Genomic DNA, 6,000 nt, shown 5'->3' with positions numbered 1-6,000 from the left:
CATTGTTACTCTCTACCTTCACTGTCTTTATCGCCTATCTCCATTACATTACATAGTTACGTACCTCTCTACTATCACAGTTAGTCTCTACCTCCACTTCCCTTAGCGCCCATCTCCACTACATTACGTGCCTTTCTACTATCAACTTACTCTCTACCGCCACTTTCCTTATGTCCCATCTCCAGTACATTACATGCTTCTCTGCAATTATCCTTTTATACGTCGCTACCATCTCCCTTACTCTTTACTTGTGCAGTCCTTTCCCGCCTATCTCCACTTCTTTACATATCTCTCTGCCATCACTCTTACTCTACATTCCTGCTGTCCTTATCTCCACTGTTTCCTCAATGTTCTCTCACTGCCCTGCTTCTGACTCCTTCAACACTCTGGACTAGTTCACTAGTTTACTCTTGTATCCCTGCCTTTCATTTGGGATCTGGCAATATATATTTTTTATGTCTCCTAGGTAAAACAACAGTAGAATCCGCAAATGGTGCCTTGTTTCAAGATGGCTTGAGCAGAAGCCCTGATGCAGTAGCTTGACGCGTTGTGTGTATGTGTGTGAAAAGTGTGCGTTCTCCACTCCTGACACTCAGTCACTAATCATAGGATCAATAATGTGCATCCGGAAATTGATAGATGCTACAAGGCTTGCCCTCGACCTGTGAAGAGAACGGACCAGCTCCATTCCAACCACTCCAACTCCAGCATCTCCCACCCTCTGGTACTCACCAGACACATCGTGATGTTCTCAAGCTCCATCGCACCGTAGGGGAAGGAGGAAAACAAGAGGGGGAGGAAAAGAGGGATAATCAGCAGTCAGCAGCAGCACCACCACTCTCCTTGGCTTGAGTTGGATATGGTATTTTCAGATCCATTTTACATCCACCGCTGCTTGGACACATCACAGACAGGGTTAAGGATGAGTTAATCTGGACCAGTGAGTACCTAAATACCAGGACACATTTTCTATACAGAATCAGATCTTCTTTAGCCAGGTCTAGAGGTAGTGCATTATTTGATCCTCAGCACTGCACAACAGTGAGTATGCCTTCTAAAGTTGATAAACTCATCTTGCAAATTAATAAACATATACCACTGCCAAAATGTTGCTCTTTGCATGGTTTTAATTACTGGGGTAGAGAAAAAGTAGTCAGGAAAGAAAAAAAAGAGTTATCAAAATTGTGTTTTTTTAATGATTTGCTACATGCAATTTCTTTTCTAGTGAGCTTAACCTGCTCTCTTCTTGCTGGTCTGATTCCCAACTTTTTCTAGCAAATGGGTTTCTCTCTTCCGCATGCCTTCTTTGGGAAGATGGCCTTCCTCCATCATCTGTGGTGAGTCTGGAACAGATTGTGTCATTTGACTATGATGTCCTGTTGCTCAGCTCCATCCCCTCCAATGGCTTTGCGCAGTCTTGCCCAGAACAGAGGCTGCTGGCCCAAGTCCTCCTCCCACTCCAGGTAGGTTTTCTTCTTCACCAGCTTGGCCAGTTGGTGGTAGCGGGAGAGGCTCCTCGTGGACACTTTCTCCAGGAACACCACCACCAAGGAATCCTTTCGCTCTGCCAGAAGGCGGTATGTGGCCATCCGAACTTCCAAGGAGCACCAGCGGCTGCGCAGGTAATGGCGGCTGATCAGACCCAGCGGCTCCTATAAATGCTGTCCATGATGTTATCCAATATGTCTTTGCCCACTTCAAAGTCCCTGCCATGCAGGTACACTTTGAAGAACGGTGGTCCCTTCTCTTCCAAGTTAGGCAGGAACTCATGGACAACCCAAGCCTCATCACAGCTGCTGTAAGAGACAAAAGCATCAAAGTCATATCGCCTCTTCCTGCCGCGTCTCCGATGATAGTTCCACCATGTCCTGAGCATGTAGAAGAGATACAGGAGGTACCAGCGCACCCTGTGATACAGCAGGACCGTGATCAGGAGCAACATGTTGAAGGAGAACGTCCCAACGAAGAGTGGGTAACCTATCAGCAAGCTGCAGTCTTTCTCCAAGAAATTCAGGAAATTCAGCTTCTGTGGCCCAAGAGAGCATGTCTGAATTCCCAGCTGTGGCACTCTCACTTGGAGGTGGGGGGTCACCCATCTTCTGATCCAGGCTTGTTCACATAAGCAATCCAGGGATACATCCTTCAGGTAGATGTAGCGCAAGCTTTCCACGTGGTCAAGCAGACCTTCCTGCAGGGTTTTCACAGGTTGGGACCTGAAGATTAGGAGCTCCAGAGAGACAAGGTCTCGAAACATGGTGGCCGTAAAGTCCTCTATCCCAGAATCCTCCAGGATCAGGGTTCTAAGGTGTGTCAGGTTCCACAACAGCTGCTCAGGAGTCAGAAACCCATACTTTATGTCCAATTTTAGGTTTCTTAGATGGAGATGACGTAAATTGTGAAGATGCTGCAGGCTGTTATTCAAGGGGCTCAAGGATTGATAGCTAGGCATATCTGCAGATGAACTGTAGTACAAATATTCAACAATAATAAAAAATGAGAGCCCCAGGCCTTCAGGCTTTGTGGGCTCAAGTAGTGGACATTCCACCAAGTGGTTTTCCCGTAGGTAAAGTTATTTCACAAATCTGAAGGGCGAGGGATAGCACGAGTCAATATTAACCACTGGAGCACTAATGTTAAGGACTTCAAGTGAGCTGCAGTTGTTTATGCATGTCAAGGTTATTCTAGACTTTGATTCCAAGGTAAGAGAAGTGAGTTGTTTCTGTTTGATTTTTAATTCCATAGTATTCTCAAAGCTGATGGATAGTGTCTGGAGCTCGCTCATCGCCATCAGGGAGCTATAGTCATTATTGAGTAAGTTGCCCCTGAGGCCCAGCACACTGACACTACTCAAGGGATCAAAATAAAGAGTATGTTGCAGTCTAGCTGCAGAGATTGCAGCCTATCCAGTCCAACAAAGGCGTCCTTTTCCAGGGACACAATGTAATTTCTACTGAGATCCAGTGTCACCAGATTAGCCAGGCAGAGGAGGCGCCCGGAGCCGATACTGGTGATGCCGTTGAAAGACAGATCCAGGTGTGTGAGGCTGGACAGAACTTTTGGGGCCCCATGTGTGCACGGGTGTAGGCTTTTTATCTTGATTACAGAGAGAACGAGGGACCTCAGGTTCAGGAGTTTCTTTGCCATATCATTCGTGAAAGCTCTGAGGAGGTTGGCAGACATGGTGAGAGACAACAGCATGGAGCATCCTTCAAAGGTCTCAGCGGGAAGATCTGAAATAAAGGTTTGCGCGACTGTCAAGTTCCTGACCCCAAGCCGAGACACCACAGTGCAGACATCTTTCATCTTCAGATAGTCCTGATTTTTCATGGCATTTAGGGACAGCATTTCAATGCTCTTTATTCCAGACCGGAGAAGCTTGATGACCTTGAGACCAGACGCATCTACCTTGAGGACAGTAAGACGAGGGAAGTTGCAAAATGCATTTTTCTCCACATGTTTTAGAACATTGCTTGACAAATCGAGGCTGGTAATCCTTGGAGAGAGAACTGTGCTCTTCGTGAGGTTGCTTGTCTCAATGCAGTCCACCTCCCGAGCTGCAAGAATACCATTCCTCTTGATTTCCAAGATTCTTAGAGAAGCCAGGGACAGAAGCATAGTGGTCAGGCTGTACAGCCTACTCACCTCATTTCCAGGTAAGGCTATCGTCTGTATTCTATGTAAGGGTTTAAAAAGGTTTTCTTGAAAAGGTGCATCAATGTTCTAATTTCTGAGGTCTAAACGGTTTAGGTTCTCCAATCCGATGAACACCTGATCATCCATGTCTGCGGTTATAACACTAAAGGAGGAGTGCCCTCTGAGTATATCTAATACCCCTATTCAGTAGGGTATCGAGGTGCATGCCTTGTAACCCAATCTGGGACAACCTTTGTCCTTAGAAGACCCCTCACTCACCAACCTAGTTGGTGACATGCTTCATCATCGGGGTCCCACCCGGACAGCCGAATGCCATCCGAGTGTGCTTCGACACCTGACTACAGTGGAGCTGGTTTCTTTGATTTTATATGCGCTAGGAGTTTAAGAGAGTGATTTAAAAGTTGTCACAATACTACTCACTCATAGAATTTATTCTGGAGTGATTGGACAATAGATAAAATAATGTGAGACACCTTTGCCTAATTAGGTAAGCTGTGGTGTCGAAAGAAGTCGTGTAGTGATTATAAAAATATACATATAGGTCTACATGTTTCAACCTTCGTGTAGTTTATGAGGTTTTCGTCAGGACCGGTATAGTGTAGACTGGGTGGTATACACACGCTAAGGTGTACCCTGCCCTCGTCTACTCAAATATCCAAATCACAAAATTATGATTTGTTTCAAAAGTGTGTTCTTCTCCACGATATCGGAAAAAAACCTGTGGAAATAAAAGGGGGGATGGGGTTGGGACAACATACCATTGTACATACAGACATGACAAATAAGTTTCACGGTGCACCTTGTGTATGGAAATCACGTCGTGGAGGTTTTTTTCTATGAGTCATAGATAACGCAGACATACGTGCTGTTGTGTAACAGACATAGCCTGCCATCAGGATTGTTGCAACCCACTCGTGACTGTACAGCGTGTGAACTGATACACATGCGTCACCATTCAAGAATATATGCGTGGGTCACATGTGAGCTTATTCATATATATCGTCATTCGAGGTTGACCATATGTGAGTGGGTGTCGATTCTCGACAATGAATATGGCGTGACATAGCAGATATGCTGGCACGCGTCTACTAGTGAAGTTTAAAAAACAACGTTTAAAAACTCCTACGGGAATCCTCAACAAATGTCAGAAGCGCGCATGCAACCAGCCGCGTGAAGCACTGTTGGAGGATGTAAAAAAGAACAACAATGACATGCCACTGACCTGTGTGACCACTTATAGAACTGCATCTAACAGCGTTACTAAATCTATCAATAAACACTGGCAGGTTCTCAACACGGGCAATTTGAAATGGGACAAGCCCATTTTTTCCTTTAAACGGGCTAGGAGCATAAGAGACACTGTGGTCAATATGAGACCCAAGAATACAGATACACAACCTTCCACAGTCCTTAACGCCTGGGGCCTATCAAATATTACCGGCCACTACAAATGCGGCAACTACAGCGTGTGTCACTTGACTGAGAATACATACAGGTAGATTCATGAAAGAAAAATCGGCTCGCAAAGGGCCAGATTCTGCGTATCTGGCCCTTTGCAAGCGCAATTTTTGCATTAGGGATTCATCATCCCAAATGCAAAAATCGGTAATTGCGAAATCGCATATTTGCGAGGAATTGCATTTAAGGAATCTCTATTTGAGATTCCTTAAATGCAATTCATTAACCATTTTTTATTTGCGAATTCGCTATTTCTGGCGGCTATTTACCGTGAAGTGTAACTTCGTGGTAAATAGCAAAAACTTAGAAAAATGCACTTTAGTGCATTTTTCTAAGTGGTATGTTACACACACACATGTCCTTTGGACATGTGTGTGCGAAACATCAGGCTACATTTACATTTCAGGGGTGCAACAGGGTGTCCATTGGACACCCCTGCACCCTTGAAATCATTGATATGTCTTCCCATTCATTCCTAAGGGCCTTTAGGCCCATAGGAATGAACGGGGAGTTATTCCTTATTTGCGATTAGCAATTAGCTAATCACAAATAAGGAAGCTGTAGGAATCGCAATAAATATTGCGAATCCTACATGAATCCCGTTTTGCGAGTCTGTAATAGCGATTCCTTATTAATCACTATTACAGACTCGCAAAACATGCCGATGATGAATCTCGCTGTAAGAGTCTATCTTTAGAACCCGGAAAAGTATGGACGATTTGGTTCAATACTAACTGCAACAGCACAAATGTAGTGTACCTTATTACTTGCCTTGTAACCTCCGTTATATAGGAATGACTAGCAGGAAGGTAAAACAGCGAATATGCGAGCACAGAAGCACAATTAGATGCAAGAAATCAATGACAAAGTTGACAGAACATTTCCTAA

At 44.7% G+C, this 6,000-nt stretch overlaps 1 pseudogene; it reads right to left on the bottom strand.

Annotated features, from left to right (window-relative positions):
• Positions 1-1,292: 1,292 nt before the first annotated feature.
• Positions 1,293-6,000, bottom strand: part of LOC147710090 (uncharacterized) — a 37,971-nt pseudogene continuing 33,263 nt past the window's right edge.

The sequence above is a fragment of the Lissotriton vulgaris genome, chromosome 5 (genome assembly GCF_964263255.1).
Source record: "Lissotriton vulgaris chromosome 5, aLisVul1.2, whole genome shotgun sequence".
Lineage (NCBI taxonomy): Eukaryota > Metazoa > Chordata > Amphibia > Caudata > Salamandridae > Lissotriton > Lissotriton vulgaris.
The sequence above is the reverse complement of the archived record's forward strand: the minus strand, read 5'-3'. Positions and strand labels throughout refer to the sequence as shown.